Genomic DNA, 16,085 nt, shown 5'->3' on the forward strand with positions numbered 1-16,085 from the left:
GAAGGACAAGACAATTTCATGGTAAGTATTTCCAGGTAATCTCTGCACCTCTAATCTCTGCACCTCTGTTATTCTAATATTACCATGTAATAAAATTGAAACAGGCAGTTTTGCATTTCCATCACTGATTCTTGGATGTTTGACAGTAACTACCAGAAGCATTTCCAGGTAATCACTACACCTCTGTTTTTTATTATTACCATGTAAATAAATAGAAACAGGCAGTTTTGCATTTGCACACTGCCTTCTAAACTCTAACCATGCGCCATTTCTTGCCTAAAACAATATAACCAACAATATGTTAAATTAAATTGATAGATGTACCTCGATGATGGTCTAATGGCTAGGATTGCGCCATCACCGCCGTGGCCCGGGTTCATTCCCAGTCAGAGAATGGTCAGGACTTGACAGATACAGATTTAAAAGAGTACGTTTTTGGTTGATTTGTCAAATTCTTCCTCATTAGTTTAACGTTTTAAAGAGTACCATTTCCTTTAAAGCATGACCCCGACAGTGGATGTATCCTTTTGTCATCATTGATGGATCATAAACACTTCATCTGCCTCCATCTCAATAACAATTCTTTTCATTTTTTCAAGCAGTAACTAAACCCCTAACCAACAGTTTTAACTGAAAACCAAGTATGTGAGTGTCAAGTAATGTTATTGTTGGATTCAGGTCCAAATTTTGACATTTTAGCGCAATGCAAAGGTGCATAACAGATTTTTTTCTACATACCTGGGGCGATGCAAAGCAGGGGTGGCCAACTAGTCAAGGAACAGCAAGAGACTTGGTATTTAAGAATACAAACTGATATGTGACAGATGTGTAATCTGTCATGTCCTGCCTTCTGAAGCTCTAGCCAGGCGCCACTCCTCGCCTAAAACAATGAGTCATTCCAGAAGGTGAAAAGAAAACTCACATCTACAAAGATAAATTTGAAAGATGTGACTCCTGATGGTCTAGTGGCTAGGATTCGGCGCTCTCACCGCCGCGGCCCGGGTTCGATTCCCGGTCAGGGAAGGGTCAGGAATTGAGAGACTCAGGTGTGATGTTTGAAAGAATAAGGACTTGATTTTCATCTGTCAAATTTCCTCATTAGTTTAAATGAACTGACAACATCAGTTATATGACTTACAGTTCTCAAAGACGCACACAATCTCAACTGGTTGTCCTTTAGACACTAGTCTCTTTTTCTTTTCTCTCACTTTTTGTCTCAGTCTGGCCTTATGTGTTGCTTGTATTAGATCAAGTGACCTGCATACCAATGACCGTAAAGATTAATATGTACAGTACATGGTTTTCAGAAATGTACCTTTAGATAAAGGTAAGGCCACTTGGGTTATCTTAGGGCTGCTATATTTATCTGCAGAATGATAAACCCAGAGTAGGCTTACTCCAGGTTATTTAAGCATCAAACGTCCCTGGGTGGACTTGAACCACCATCCTTTCGGTTTAACAGCCGACTGCGCTGACCTATTGCGTCAACAGAGACTGCGCTGTCTGTGTTTTATAAGTGGGAACTCGATTTTTAAGCCACAAGCATTTGCTTTATGCTTTTGAGGTTGAGCTGCACATGTATGCTTATCAGGCTATTTTCCTGTTACTCAGAAATTGGGGGAAGCTGACTCATGCGGAAATGTAGAAGCTGGACGTGCATTGTACTGTTCTTACATGTCAACTAGATTCTGACTTTGAATTCAAATAATTGGCATCCAAGAAAAATTTGGGAAACTGATGATGTATCAGTCATTGTGCTGGTGGTTTCTTGGTCACAGCAACAAGCTTGATCATACAGTACACGCCAGGTATCACAAAAATGTTGGGGGGGGCTTGTGTATTTGCTTGGAGTACATCAAGTGACCTGCATACCAGAATCAGAATCAGAATCAGAATCAGCTTTATTGCGCCAGGTATGAGGAACACATACGAGGATTTTTCTTTGGAGCATTGTTGCTCACACTGTGCTTAACACAAACACACAAACAACCGAAACAAAAAAATATACACACTAGTCTATACACACAATATTACAATACTCTAAACAGAACAATACAGAGGCCGTCAGAGATGCAAAAGTACTCACTGCCCGTGCTCAAGTAGAAGAACAGATAATTGTGTTAACAAATACTCTGGTAAAAGTAGAAGTACTGATTAATTCATACTATGTTGTTTTTACACTTTTGTTTTTGTACAGACTTAACAACTTTTAAGGCTATTGTCACCGTTTGACAGAGCCTGCTCCCAGTCTCTATGCTAAGCTAAACTTGCTGTGGCTGTAGCCCTATTTTTATCATTATCATTACTTTAATCCTGGTTTTAAGTACATCATGTTTGGTGCAGCCCAAGTTAACTTTAGCATTGTATATTAACGTTGTCCCCATCTCAAAATTAAGTTTTCCAATGGGTATTTGTTCCAGTATGGGATGTAGGCCATCACTTGTGCCAGAGTCTCGGCCCGGCAGAACATCGGCATGAGGTGGAACAACGTACGCAACTCTGCAGGTAAAAGATAACATGAAACCTTGATAATGCAGGGGGGCGATAGAGAGATCTAATAAACCAGGCGCTTAACTGAATAAATGATCAAAGCAAGATCTCATGTGGGAAGGATTGCGAGGAGGAGGGATGGTTTTTGAGGGGGGGTTGTTGGAGAGAGAGTTGGGTGTTGTATCGTGTCCATCAGTTCTCTTCTGTCATTAGACTCTTCTATTGGGTGGACAAGTCACCTGTGTCCAAGAAGGAGGGGGCGGTGGTTAGAACATTGCTGCCACTGAACACTGGGCTCTGACTAGTTGAAGAGCCATTATGCCTATTATTTAACGTCAGGACAAGAGCTCAGTGCACACACTATAGGCTCTCCATGCCTCTGTCACTAGGTGCCAGTTCTATGGAAAGTCTACACTCACCGGCCACTTTATTAGGTACCCCATGCTAGTAATGGGTTGGACCCCCTTTTGCCTTCAGAACTGCCTCAATTCTTCGTGGCATAGATTCAACAAGGTGCGGAAGCATTCCTCAGGGAGTTTTGGTCCATATTGACATGATGGCATCACACAGTGCCGCAGATTGTCGGCTGCACATCCATGATGCGAATCTCCCGTATCACCACATCCAAAGATGCTCTATTGGATTGAGATCTGGTGACTGTGGAGGCCATTTGAGTACAGCGAACTCATTGTCATGTTCAAGAAACCGTCTGTGATGATTCCAGCTTATGACAGGCACATTATCCTGCTGAAGGTAGCCATCAGAAGTTGGGTACATATGGTCGTAAAAGGGATGGACATGTCAGCAACAATACTCAGGTAGGCTGTGGCGTTGCAAACGATGCTCAATTGGTACCAAGGGCCCAAAGAGTGCCAAGAAAATATTCCCCACACCATGACACCACACCACCACCAGCTGAACCGTTGATACAAGCAGGTGGATCCATGCTTTCATGTTGTAGACGCCAAATTCTGACCCTACCATCCGACTGTCGCAGCAGAAATCGAGACTCATCAGACCAGGCAACGTTTTTCCAATCTTCTATTGTCCAATTTCGATGAGCTTGTGCAAATTGGAGTCTCAGTTTCCTGTTCTTAGCTGAAAGGAGTGGCACCCGATGTGGTCTTCTGCTGCTGTAGCCCATCTGCCTCAAAGTTCGACGTACTGTGCTTCAGAGATGCTCTTCTGCCCACCTTGGTTGTAACGGGTGGTTATTTGAGTCACTGTTGCCCTTCTATCAGCTCGAACCAGTCTGGCCATTCTCCTCTGACCTCTGGCATCAACAAGGCATTTCCGCCCACAGAACTGCCGCTCACTGGATGTTTTTTCTTTTTCGGACCATTCTCTGTAAACCCTAGAGATGGTTGTGCGTGAAAATCCCAGTAGATTAGCAGTTTCTGAAATACTCAGACCAGCCCTTCTGGCACCAACATCATGCCACGTTCAAAGTCACTCAAATCACCTTTCTCCCCTAATGATGCTCGGTTTGAACTGCAGGAGATTCTCTTGACCATGTCTACATGCCTAAATGCATTGATTGCCGCCATGTGATGGCTGCTTAGAAATTAAGTGTTACGAGCAGTTGGACAGGTGTACCTAATAAATGGCCGTGTGTGTATTCTTCTTTGCTGATCATAACTCTCGCTGCAGCACGTGAATGTTATATCTTGGGTTGTAAATGCCAATTACACATTATGTTTTTCCTTTCCTTTTCCTTTCCTTTGAGTCACCTTTTCCCACTCATCTATGCTCTTCTTCCTCCTTGTCTTCATTACAGGGGACTGCAGGTGCCCAGATGCTTAGCTGGGCTGCATCATGGAAGACACAGGGTAAAAATTCACATCATAGCACACTGATGGAACAACAAAAACAAAACACAACAGACCTGCAAAAGTAATCTCTTCTCTGTTTGTTGACAAAATTAAACAGCAAGACTGTTTTCTTGTCGCTGCAATTTGTTCTGTTCATTTTACTTAATTAGACAATTAAACACCGGTAACAGAGGGATGCTTTGACTTTTACTCACAATCTCAATCACAGCTTGCATTTGATGCGTTGAAACATCAGACACCAGCATGCCCACCACCTTGAAAGAATTACAAAATTAATAATAAAAGTATTACTACACAGAATGTGATTTTTTAATGTGATTTGGCTCTCCTAAACAGAGGGAACCATACAGATTGAATTATTCATATGAGTAATATCCTACTACAGATGGTAACATTTATGTCAGATTGCAAAGTGGTGGCACAGACACCCACGTTCCTTACTGGCAGAAAAGTATTGAGCCGTTTTTAATTTTTTTGTCATGTCCTGGTCTCGATCTGTGTGTGTGTGCGTGCGCGCACACACGCGTGCGTGTGCGAATGCAGATACTATCTACCCAGAAAGTTTTCTCGCTGCAGCGTTGATGAGTACATCCAGTTCTTGCTCCAGGGGGGCGGGAGCTGCCTCTTCAATAAGCCGAACAAGGTGAGGGCCATGTGGGGCCTCTGAGCATCATTTATAGACTAATTAATTATTCTCGAGTCAAATTTTTATTGGAAAACACATACTAACATGAACATAGAAGGGCCATGTCGGGCCTCTGAGCATCACTTATAGACCAAGTAATTATTCTCAAGTCAATCTTTTTATTGGAAAACACATACTTACATGACCATAGAATGTTTTTAGTTTTCTCCTTTTAAGTAATGCATATTAGTATCTCCATACTTCCAGCCAACAATCTCCTATATTACTGACACATTTCATCTCTCCTCCATCTGTACAGGCTTGGCAATATACTTAAAATATAAAAGTAAAAGTAGCCTTATGAATGACAAAGCTCCCTGGACCAGACACATGTTACTAGAGAGCACACTGAGAAACTACAGTGGACATGGAGAAAAGACTCTTTATTCTTTATTCTTTATTCTTTATATGCCATTGCCTACATTTTAAATGTCCGTCTGCCAATAGGCTAAAACATATATAAAGATATAGCCTATTTATATTGACAGAGACTGGGACTCCAGGTTAATAAGATTCTGACCGAGTAGCAAGATATGAATTCAAGTGTGATTTTGTGAGAAGTCTGTGTATGTTCCAATTTAATTAGATTACTTTTTTTTTTAAATAATGGTAACTCCAGGGAAATTATTTGAAATTTAGTGAGGACTAGATTAGAACTGGATTTAAAGCTGATTGTGTTTCCAACTGAGCCCAGGTGTGTCTGTTAAACACAGATGGAGACAACTTCTCTCTGTTGATTTATTACAAATCAATCATCAGTATAAACATGGGGGGGGGCAGCTCTGCTATGAATGTGTGTGTGTAATAAATTAAATTAACAACATTGTAAAGGCTACCATACACAATGTATAGGAATCATATAAGCTGGTAAATAATAACATAAACCAACTACTAATTACATTATCTTAATGAGCAAGGACGTTAAACAATCGCCATTATATCCAATCAACAGCCAGGTGTAACCTAGCCAACAGTAGAAGAACGTAACAAGCTAACTTTTAAATGTACCAGAACTACAGACCAATACAACAACAGGCTTACATGAACTGACAACATCAGTTCTATGACTTACAGTTCTCAAAGACGCACACAATCTCAATTGGTTATCCTCCAGACAGCTAGTCTCTTTTTCTTTTCTCTCAATTTTTGTCTCTGTCTGTCCTTATGTATTTGCTTGTATTACATCAAGTGACCTGCATACCAATGACTGTAAAGATTAATATGTACATGGTTTCCAGAACTGTATCTTCTGATAGACCTAAGGCCACTTGGGTTATCTTCAGGCTGCTCTATGGTCTTCTGCAGAAGGATAAATCCCAGAGTTGGCTCACTCCAGGTTATTTAAGCAACAAACGTCCCTGGGTGGACTTGAACCACCATCCTTTCAGTTAACAGCCGACTGCGCTGACCTATTGCGCCACAGAGACTGCATATATCTGATGTTTTTTTTTTATTTCTGATTCTGATGTAGAGATGGACAAACGACTCAAAAGCATAATACTTCTTGCCGTGACATAACAAGAAACAGTAAAAAAAAGAGGTCGGCGAGATAGAGTTCAAACCCTTTTTCAGGACACCCAAACTTTGTCTCTCAATATGGCAGGAATTCTATGCATCCAGGGCAAATGTTTTACCATTTCATCCACTACGGGCCCCTAAGGAACTTTACATGTGTTGACAATAAAGATGCTCACAAAACGCTGCACTTGGAATTGCGTTTCTCATGCACATTCATGTCCTCTTAAATACAAAGAACTGCTAAGTTCTTTATTCCAATATCAACTCTTAGACATAAGTTCCAAATGAAACACTAGTTGTCAGAAGTGGGATTGAACCCACACCTCCAGTGGAGACTGCGACCTGAACGCAGCGCCTTGGACCGCTCGGCCATCCTGACTGATCCAACAGATCTTCAGTAGGACCTGTCTCGAAAATTATTATATAGTAAATTAAACATGTCATGATATAGCAGGTCTCAGTCATGAGAACCTGCTATATCATGACATGCTGACGGGGCGCTACCTATACCATCCAAAGACTGAGACTGCAGCAATATGTTCAATGCCCGTATATGTTTAATGTATTCATATTTTCGTTATTTTCACAATGTTTATTCTTCTCATCGGTAGGGTTGCATTTTTCTTAGGCGGCATATTCCCCTGGGCCTGGTGGTATCTGGCTGCACCAGAGCACCTGGGATGTCAGGCTTTAAATCCCCACCTCTGAAAAGTGCCGCTTCTTAGCCGGATTATGTCTGGCCATGTCATAAATAATAGAGGCGAGGCCTCAAAACTGAGAATATATTGGGCGTGATATTTAAATTACAATTGTTTCTAGCCGCTGCATTTATCAGTACGATCATTCTTACGCTCTGATTGGTGTGATACGAACTTTCATGAATCTCACGTGAAGACTGTCGTACGTTAGGTTAATAATGAGGGCCATAGCTCTAAGGATGTGCTTCAATACATAACTGAAGTGGACACACTAATGAGTAGCACAATGGTGCAATCTGTTTACCTTGTCATAAGCTAAAGCCTTTTCCCAAGCTAAAAGAAAACAAGGCGCTCTTCTGCAAAAGCACAGCTGGGAGTGCTTGAGAGTCCTTTGAGGTGCAGCGTGATTTTAGGCTGAGATACTTCGGTGTGTTAAGGTGTGAGCCCAAATAGTCGTCGAACGACAAAGACAAGACAGCGATCAGTGATAGAACCGGGGTATTGATGTCCCATCCATGCAACCGATGGTGCATGCAACCGAAAACCAACAAAAAATTACAAGATCCTGACAGGGTACTGGATGTTTTTAATCTGCCAGAACATGACTTGCCACTTTTCATGGGCTGGCAACAACTTTTCCAGCAGCTATATCATGATTCATCTCACCATGGAAATCAGAGTTAGCAGAGGATGGTTTCAATCCATCAACCTCTGGGTCAGAGGCCCTGGACGCTTCTATTGTGCCAATCTGCTGAAATTCACCCCGGATGGGACTTGAACCCCCAATCCCTGGCTTAGGAGGCCAGTGCCTTATCCATTAGGCCACTGGGGCTTCACATCCGCAAAGCTCACCAGTTCAGGAGAAATACATATACAGTTCAGGAGACGTAATGAAACAGTAACCTTGACCTTTGACCTCCAAAATCGAAAATCAGTTCATCCGCGACTCCTAGTGGTTATGTATGCCAAATTTAAAGTGCTTCCCTCTAGGCGTCCAGAGATATTGCATTCTCAAGAATTGGCTGGACAGACATGAGGGCAGAGTCACCTTGACATTGAACCTTTGACCTCCAAAATCTCATCAATTGATTTCCGAGTTCAGATGAATGTTTTTGCAAACTTTGAAGAAACACAAACATGGGCGTTGTGATAAGATGGTGCTGTCTATCGTTGTTTCTGAGATAAACAATACCTTCTAAAGTTGAATAGCTATTGCGTACCCAGTAATATTAGAGAAGAGCTCTCGTTGGCACTGCAGGCGGACAATTTATTAAATTAAGTTACTTTACACTTTAAACTGTTACATCTCCTCTGAATCACCATCTGCAAATTTCCAAGCCTCGTTGGCATGCCAACCACCATCTATAGCAGGTAAATCACTGGTTAGCTATGCATGAGTACCTCATATCTTTTACCAGGTTCAAGTGGTTAATAGTTATTGTCAAATGAAGCTTCATTAAGCTTTCTGAACAATGGTCTTCATTTTCTGAACGCATTCACTCAGTAGTGTTTTATTATTGGTTGTGCATCTGTGATTGCCCTAGAGGTGCTCTCAGTCCAGCACCTCTCCCGCTCATCTTTGTTAGTTTTACACTGTCCAGCATAAATCACTGACACCATACCTCACACTCATCCATGCATACACCTTGCATACATGTATACAACCTTTGCACACAGTTTTTTGTCTCCCCTTTTCATGGGGTCATGACAAAGCATCTAGGGTCAATTTTAGCCTTTGTGTGAGTACATATGTCTCCACATACATTGTTTTTATTAAGATTGACGACCAAATTGTTGGTTTTTCTGAAATTTTGCGAAGCATTGCAATGCCTTTCATAGCCTCGTTGGCACAGTAGGCAGCGCGTCAGTCTCATAATCTGAAGGTTGTGAGTTCAACCCTCACATGGGGCAGGTGTTTTAAAAAACAAAATAACACTACTGCTGCTAAAAATACAGTGACAGGTGGTTGAACACTGGCACAAGCACATGAATGGAATTTGTCATTCTTTGGTTATTTCTGAGATTGATACAATGAAAGGAATTATTTAAGAGTGGTAGCAAACCAATGAAAAGGGTTATAGAACATATGTGGTATGTCCTTGGACATACTATCTAAGCATGGAGATGAGTACAGAGATCTGGGTGCTAGCAAGATGGATGTAGGTTGCCTATTGTACATTTAGACTTACCAGCAACATTGTTATGATTCAAACCTGCTGGAAAAAAAGCTACAATTCTTTTTAAAGACTTGTGCATGGAACACACATGATATGATAGTGTCCGAATTTGTCCATGTCCATACAAGCATGTCAAATGGACAACTCATCTAGCAGAATGTGCAACTCTGCGCCTGAACAGGGACTTGAACCCTGGACCCTCAGATTAAAAGTCTGATGCTCTACCGACTGAGCTACCCAGGCTTCTAAAACAGAGGACTATGGGAAAAACAATCTCCTGAACTACAAATTAAAGTGCAAGTAAATGAAGCCCAAAAAGCTGTTGCCATGATCACGGTCTTCTGGACAGTAGGAGGGTAGACCATAATTTGCACAATGCCTGAGAACACCAAATGTTTTTGCAGAAACTGGTTGAAAATTGGCTAAATTGGCCAAAACGGTTAAAAAGCTCAAAGTCACAACTCATTATGGCCACTTGCAGATTGTGAAAATCCTGCAAACCTGCATAACATAACTGGCACCACTATGCTACCGCCTGACTTTTGCACTATTACATTGACTGTCGACTGTATGCATAATTGCACATTTTTAACTAAAATTTTGCTGCTCTTATTTTCCTCATTGTATATATCTTCTTATTTTTACTTTCTATATTGTTTACTTGAACGTTATGTTTGTCTGTGGACCAAATTGGTTAAAAATGTCTTGTTGTCACCGTGGGATAGAGGGAAACGTGATTTTGATCTGTTTGTATGTTTTGACATGTGAAGAAATTGACAATAAAGCAGATTTTGACTTTGACTTCAGCTCATCCAGAACTCTGCCAATTTTGCTCAATTTGGCCTTAATTATTTCTGGACATCTGTTCTTTTTAAACAGTCAAAAAGCAGGCCGGTTAGCTCAGATTGTTTGAGTGTGGTGCAAAAAATGCTAAGCACCGGCAGACACTTTAGGGGTACTAAAATCACCTAACCCTACCCCCAAGATCATCTGTATCCACCTTTTGTATGCACAAATCGGCCATTAACGCAAAACAAGTCTCAATCTCTATAGCTTTGCTTTCCATGTCTTTTGTAGCAAGGCCAAAAACATACAGTTGTAAGGTTGTCTGCTCAGTAAGTGCAAATATGAGTCACAGGTAACTGATGTGCCTAGCATTCAATCTATTTCCTTCAACAAAAGCTAACTGGCCACCTAATTAGTCTGCCTTTCTTACAAATGTTACCTCGCTCCTGAATTTCAGATAAACCGTGGCAATTCAGATTTGGAAATATTACTTTTTTTTTTTAACCATGTGGCCTAATGGACAAGGCGTCTGACTTCGGATCAGAAGATTCAAGGGTCAAGTCCCTTCGTGTTTAGAAACTCCTGTCTACCTCCAGAAACAGAATGGGAGCATGTAGCATCTTGGTTTGGACTCTATAGCTATGCTTTCCATGTCTTTTTTGCAAGGCCGAAAACATATGCAGTCCCTACAAACCATACACAACCAGGTAGCCCATCCAGAACTGGCCCAATTTTGCTTAATTTCGCCTGGTTTGTTTCCGGAAATATTTCTTTTTCAAACACTTAAAAAGCAGGCCGGTTAGTTCAGATTGTTTGAGTGTGGTGCTAATAATGCTAAGCACCGGCAGACACTTTAAGGGTAATAAAATCACCAAACCCTACACTAAAGATCATCTGTTTCCACCTTTTGTTTGCACAAATCGGCCATTAACGCAAGTGAAGAAGTTCTTGTATCTCAAAGGCATATGAGGTTGCATACAGATGGAGAGACGGAGGAGGAGAGAGGTACCTAGTGCATCATGGGAAGTCCCCCGGCAGTCTAGGATAAGCTATCTTTAACTATACAACACATGAACAATGTGCTAACTACCCATTCACACGCATAGTGCTAGCATAAACATCAGAGTAAAGCTAATAGCAAAACGGACATTCACACACATAGCTAGCATGAACATCGAGATAGAATTGATAGCAGAGAAACGCAAAAAAAATGTGAATTCAATGATTATTGAATGAAAGGTTTACTAACTTTACAACTATTGGAATACTGCAAGTAGTAACGACAGAAATAAATACTAAACTTATAGCCAATGCTGTCATGGGAAATAAATAAAGAGTCCTCGGATACCATGTTTCCTTCGGGATAGTTCTTCTTCTACTATGTAAAACACGTAGCTTGTCATTCCTGTATTGCTTGTATTCCTGCGTATACTTTCCTACATACGGCATATGCACACAACTGTATAGACCACAAAACAAGACTGTCGTAATTTTTAAATCAATTATGTAAGACAAAAATATTTACATTGATGGGTCTCTCTGGTCGATGCGGCAGCCATTATTGGTTGCTGTACAATAGCCCTTGTTTACAGTAAGCTTTCAAAGGGGTATCCCCCCCTTGGTCTTAGCCCTAGCCTTCGTTCAAAAAGAGCAAGGGACAGCACTAGGTCCCGCGTGAACACGCAAAACCAAGGCGAAGGGGTAAGGGGTAAGATCAGATCCGTATGGCTGATTTTCATGACTGAAATCTAGAGGTTAACATCACCAGAAATGAGGTGTTTGCTTTCCACACAAATACGCCCGTTTCGTGCATCAACAATCGAAATTTAGCTAACATGAGTGGCTGAATTGTAGAAGTTAACATTACCAGAAATGAGTTGTTTGCCTTCACACAAACATGCCCCTTTTATGCAAGGACTATTTCCGAATAGGGGTAAAGGGAAGCTGCATTAGCCGGGAATCGGACCTGGGTCTCCCGTGTGGCAGGCGAGAATTCTACCACTGAACTACCAATGCTTGACGTGCATAGAATTGCCCCACTGAAAAAATCAGTCTGCATCGCCACATTATGTTTTCACAAGTGTCAGCAAAATGGTAATTTTATCCATTTTCCATCAAACACGGATCACAGCCTCTTGGGCTATCTAGTGCACCAAAAATCAAAATGGAGATAACATGCATGACTGAAATCTAGAAGTTAACATCACCAGAAATGAGCTGTTTGCCTTCACACAAACATGCCCTTTTTGTGCAAAGGCTAATTCCAAATTGTAGTAAAGCAAAGGTGCATTGGCTGGGAATCGGACCGAGGTCTCCCGCGTGGGAGGCGAGAATTCTACCACTGAACCACCAACGCTTCAAATGAAACGCTTCACTGAAAAAAATCTGTCTGCATGGCCACATTATGTTTTCACAAGTTTCAGCAAAATGGTAATTTTATCTATATTCCATCAAACACGGATCACAGTCTCTTGACGTGCCTAGTGCACCAACAATCAAAATTTAGCTAACATGAATGGCTGAAATGTAGAAGTTAACATTACCAGAAATTAGTTGTTTGCCTTCACACAAACATGCCCCTTTTGTGCAAGGACTATTTCGAAATAGTGTTGAAGGAAAGCTGCATTAGCCGGGAATCAAACCCGGGCCTCCCGCCTGGCAGGCAAGAATTATACCAATGAACCACCAATGCTTGCCATGCTATGAATTGCACCACTGGAAAAATTAGTCTGCATGGCCACATTATGTTTTCACAAGTGTCAGCAAAAAGGTATTTTATCCATTCAACACGGATCACAGCCTCTTGAGTTAAATCAACCAAATACAAGTCCAGGAACTTACTCTTTCAAATGTTACACCTGAATCTGTCTAGTCCTGACCGTTCCTTGACCGTGAATTGAACTCGGGCCGCGGCGGTGAGAGCGCCGAATCCTAGCCACTAGACCATCAGGGAGTCACATCCATCAAATTTATTTTTGTAGATGTGAATTTCCTTTGTGTTTAATTAAGCATCTTTCTCATCTTTTCTCTCATTTCCTCTTTTTTCCTCCTTTTTCCTCTTCCTTTTCCTCTTTTTCCTTCTTCCCTCCCTCTTCCCCTTTTTCCTCTTCTTCCCCCCCCATGAGACTATTGTTCCCCAGCTTTGGCACAATGGATAACACGTCTGACTACAGATAAGAAGATTCTAGATTCGACTCCTGGCTAGCTCGTAGTGTTTTTTAGCGACAAAATCCCTTGTTCGTCATTTCCAACTTTACCCCCCCCCGACAAACTCTACAAAGAAAATGTACATCTATAAATGTATGAGTAATTATTGTTTCAACATGTGTGTAAATTCATTTAAGCCTCTAAGTGTCAGTCAACTACACCAATAATCAAGCTTTTGTTGTTGGTTTTTTGTTTTCGCTTGCTAATCATTTTTCCTTGAAAATAAAAATTGTCCCTGAAGGACAGAATCAGCAGTGCTAGATAAACCATCCATGTAAACTTCATTTGTAAGTCAACAATCAGGGAAAGCGGGAAAATATCAGTAGAGTTGATATTCAGAGTTCCCACTATGTTTTCACAACAACAAGGCCCTACTGCTACCAAGTGGCCGTGATCGTATAGTGGTTAGTACTCTGTGTTGTGGCCGCAGCAACCCCTGTTCGAATCCGGGTCATGGCAGCTTTGTAAAGCTAGTAGGGCTAGTGGGGCAATGGGTAATGCGTCTGGCTACAGATCACAAGATGTTAGGGTTGACTCCTGGATAGTTTGTTCTGTTCTTTAGCTATTAAATTACTTGATCCTCATTTCCAAGTTTACTCCTGTAAAAACTGTCTATCACAGTAAATCAAATACACAGTAAAAAGCCAAATGATGCGTAAATAGCTTTTCAACATGTGCTAAAACAGCTCTAAATCCTTCAATTTAACTGAAACACAGCTATCATCAAGCTTTCACTGTTGTTGTTTTTTTAGAATCAGCAGTACTAGACAAACAGTCCCTGGAATTGTCAGTTGTTACTCATCAATTAGGGGAACCTAGAAAATAGCAGCATAATTTGGATCTGATTTCCGACTATGCTATCACAACAACGCGGTGATTTTAATACCACATGGTCGTGATCTTATAGTGCTTGGTACTCTGCGTTGCGGTGGCTGCAGCAACCTCGGTAGGAATCTGGGTCACGGCACCTGTGAGAAGCTACTTTTCTGTTGTTTCTTTGAATTACTACATCTTCTGCTTTACTTTACATTGATAGAAACTGGACAGCTTAGCCTAAAAGTCCTGCAAGAGTCCCCAAATTTTGGACTGTAACAAACGGTTAACTGGCCTTCTATACACTTGCCAACAAAGATCAACCCTGTTTGCATGCAATGGTGTGAGAACGTAGCTATTGCTAATGCTGAACGTAAGGCTAGTGGCGCAATGGATAACGCGTCTGATTACGAATCAGAAGATTCTAGGTTTGAATCCTGGCTAGCTCATACTGTCAACAGTTGATATTTCGGAGTTCCCACTATGCTTTCACAACAACAAGGCCCTACTGCTACCAAGTGGCCGTGATCTTCTAGTGCAGGGGTGGCGAATCTGCGGCTCTTTGCCTGCTCCTGTGAGGCTCTTGCCTTACTGCGTGGCTGGGTTAAAAAAATAAATGAAAAAACTTAATTTTACATATTTATAAATACATATACTGTGTATATAAGACCCTTTTGCGTTTGGTATCGCGTCGGTCTGTAACATTATAGGACATAGAACAATTTTCAGTCCGATTGTGATTGTAACTATTGGCTAGTTAGCTAACGGTAGCTTCCATGCTACATAAATAAGCCAGACAGAGTTCCAGAGTTCCAAATGCTCCAGTCCTTTCTTTGCATTAATACTGGTTCTTAACATGCTTCCACTGGCTCAGATTATGGAAAACAACAAAATAAGTTACCATAGTTATACGGACAACACACTAATTTGCATAACCTTATCGTCAGGGGACTATAGTCCAATACATAAACTGACTGAGTGCATCAAACAAATTAACAACTGGATGTGCCAGAACTTTCTGAAATTAAATGAAGGAAAAACTGAGGTGGTTGTTTTTTGAGCAAAAGAGGAACGATTAAAAGTCTGCGCTCAGCTTCAAACAACAATGTTAAAAACAACAGACAAAGCCAGAAATCTTGGTGTAGTCATGGACTCTGACCTGAATTTTAACAGCCACATTAAGACAATTACAAAGTCAGTCTATTATCACCTTAAGAATATATCAAGGGTCAAAGGACTTATGTGTCAACAGGATTTGGAAAAACTGGTCCATGCTTTCATCTTCAGTAGACTTGACTACTGTAACGGTGTCTTTACAGGTCTCCCTAAAAAATCAATCAGACAGCTGCAGCTGATTCAGAACGCTGAAGGCTGAAGACCTTTCTTTTTGATGTTGCCTTTCTTTAAATGGTTGTTAATTTCTTTAATGTTTGATTTACTGTACTGCACTGTAACTTTTATTCTTGTGTTTTATCTATTTTTATTTTTTAACTTTTTGTGTAAAGCACTTTGAATTGCCCTATGGCTGAAAGGTGCAATATAAATAAAGCTTCCTTGCCTTGCCTTGAATAGGTTATCACTATTAGTGGAAATCAGTATTTCTCTGCTTTTTAGGTTGCCGTGGCGGAGTGGTTAAGGCGATGGACTTGAAATCCATTGGGGACTCCCCTCGCAAGTTTGAATCCTGCCGACAAAGAAAGCCATCCTTTAATGGTGGTCACACATCCTTCTATGGCAGATGTGCCTTCATGGACAATATTGTAATACCTCATAGGTACTGGAAGCCACTGTTGCATCTCTGAGCATTTATTTTCAGTCTCAATGACCAGATGTGTTGCAAGATTTGCAGTGAACGTTATATTGTCCAGCAATGGTGGTA

The 16,085-nt window shown here is 41.1% G+C and overlaps 1 long non-coding RNA gene and 3 other non-coding genes across 4 annotated transcripts; 2 read left to right on the forward strand and 2 right to left on the reverse strand.

The window, feature by feature from the left end:
- The first annotated feature begins 2,462 nt into the window (after nt 1–2,462).
- On the forward strand, nt 2,463–4,976 carry LOC116677011 (uncharacterized). Its single transcript, XR_004328894.1, has 3 exons — nt 2,463–2,505; nt 4,268–4,319; nt 4,866–4,976. It is a non-coding gene; the product is annotated as an uncharacterized LOC116677011 (long non-coding RNA).
- Nucleotides 4,977–7,982: 3,006 nt separating this feature from the next.
- Nucleotides 7,983–8,055, reverse strand: trnar-ccu (transfer RNA arginine (anticodon CCU)). Its single transcript has one exon. It is a non-coding gene; the product is annotated as a tRNA-Arg (tRNA).
- Nucleotides 8,056–9,570: 1,515 nt separating this feature from the next.
- trnak-uuu (transfer RNA lysine (anticodon UUU)) lies at nt 9,571–9,643 on the reverse strand. Its single transcript has one exon. It is a non-coding gene; the product is annotated as a tRNA-Lys (tRNA).
- Nucleotides 9,644–14,582: 4,939 nt separating this feature from the next.
- trnar-acg (transfer RNA arginine (anticodon ACG)) lies at nt 14,583–14,655 on the forward strand. The gene has a single exon. It is a non-coding gene; the product is annotated as a tRNA-Arg (tRNA).
- The last annotated feature ends 1,430 nt before the right edge of the window (nt 14,656–16,085 follow it).

This window comes from Etheostoma spectabile, unplaced genomic scaffold, assembly GCF_008692095.1.
Source record: "Etheostoma spectabile isolate EspeVRDwgs_2016 unplaced genomic scaffold, UIUC_Espe_1.0 scaffold00004231, whole genome shotgun sequence".
Taxonomy (NCBI): Eukaryota; Metazoa; Chordata; class Actinopteri; order Perciformes; family Percidae; genus Etheostoma; species Etheostoma spectabile.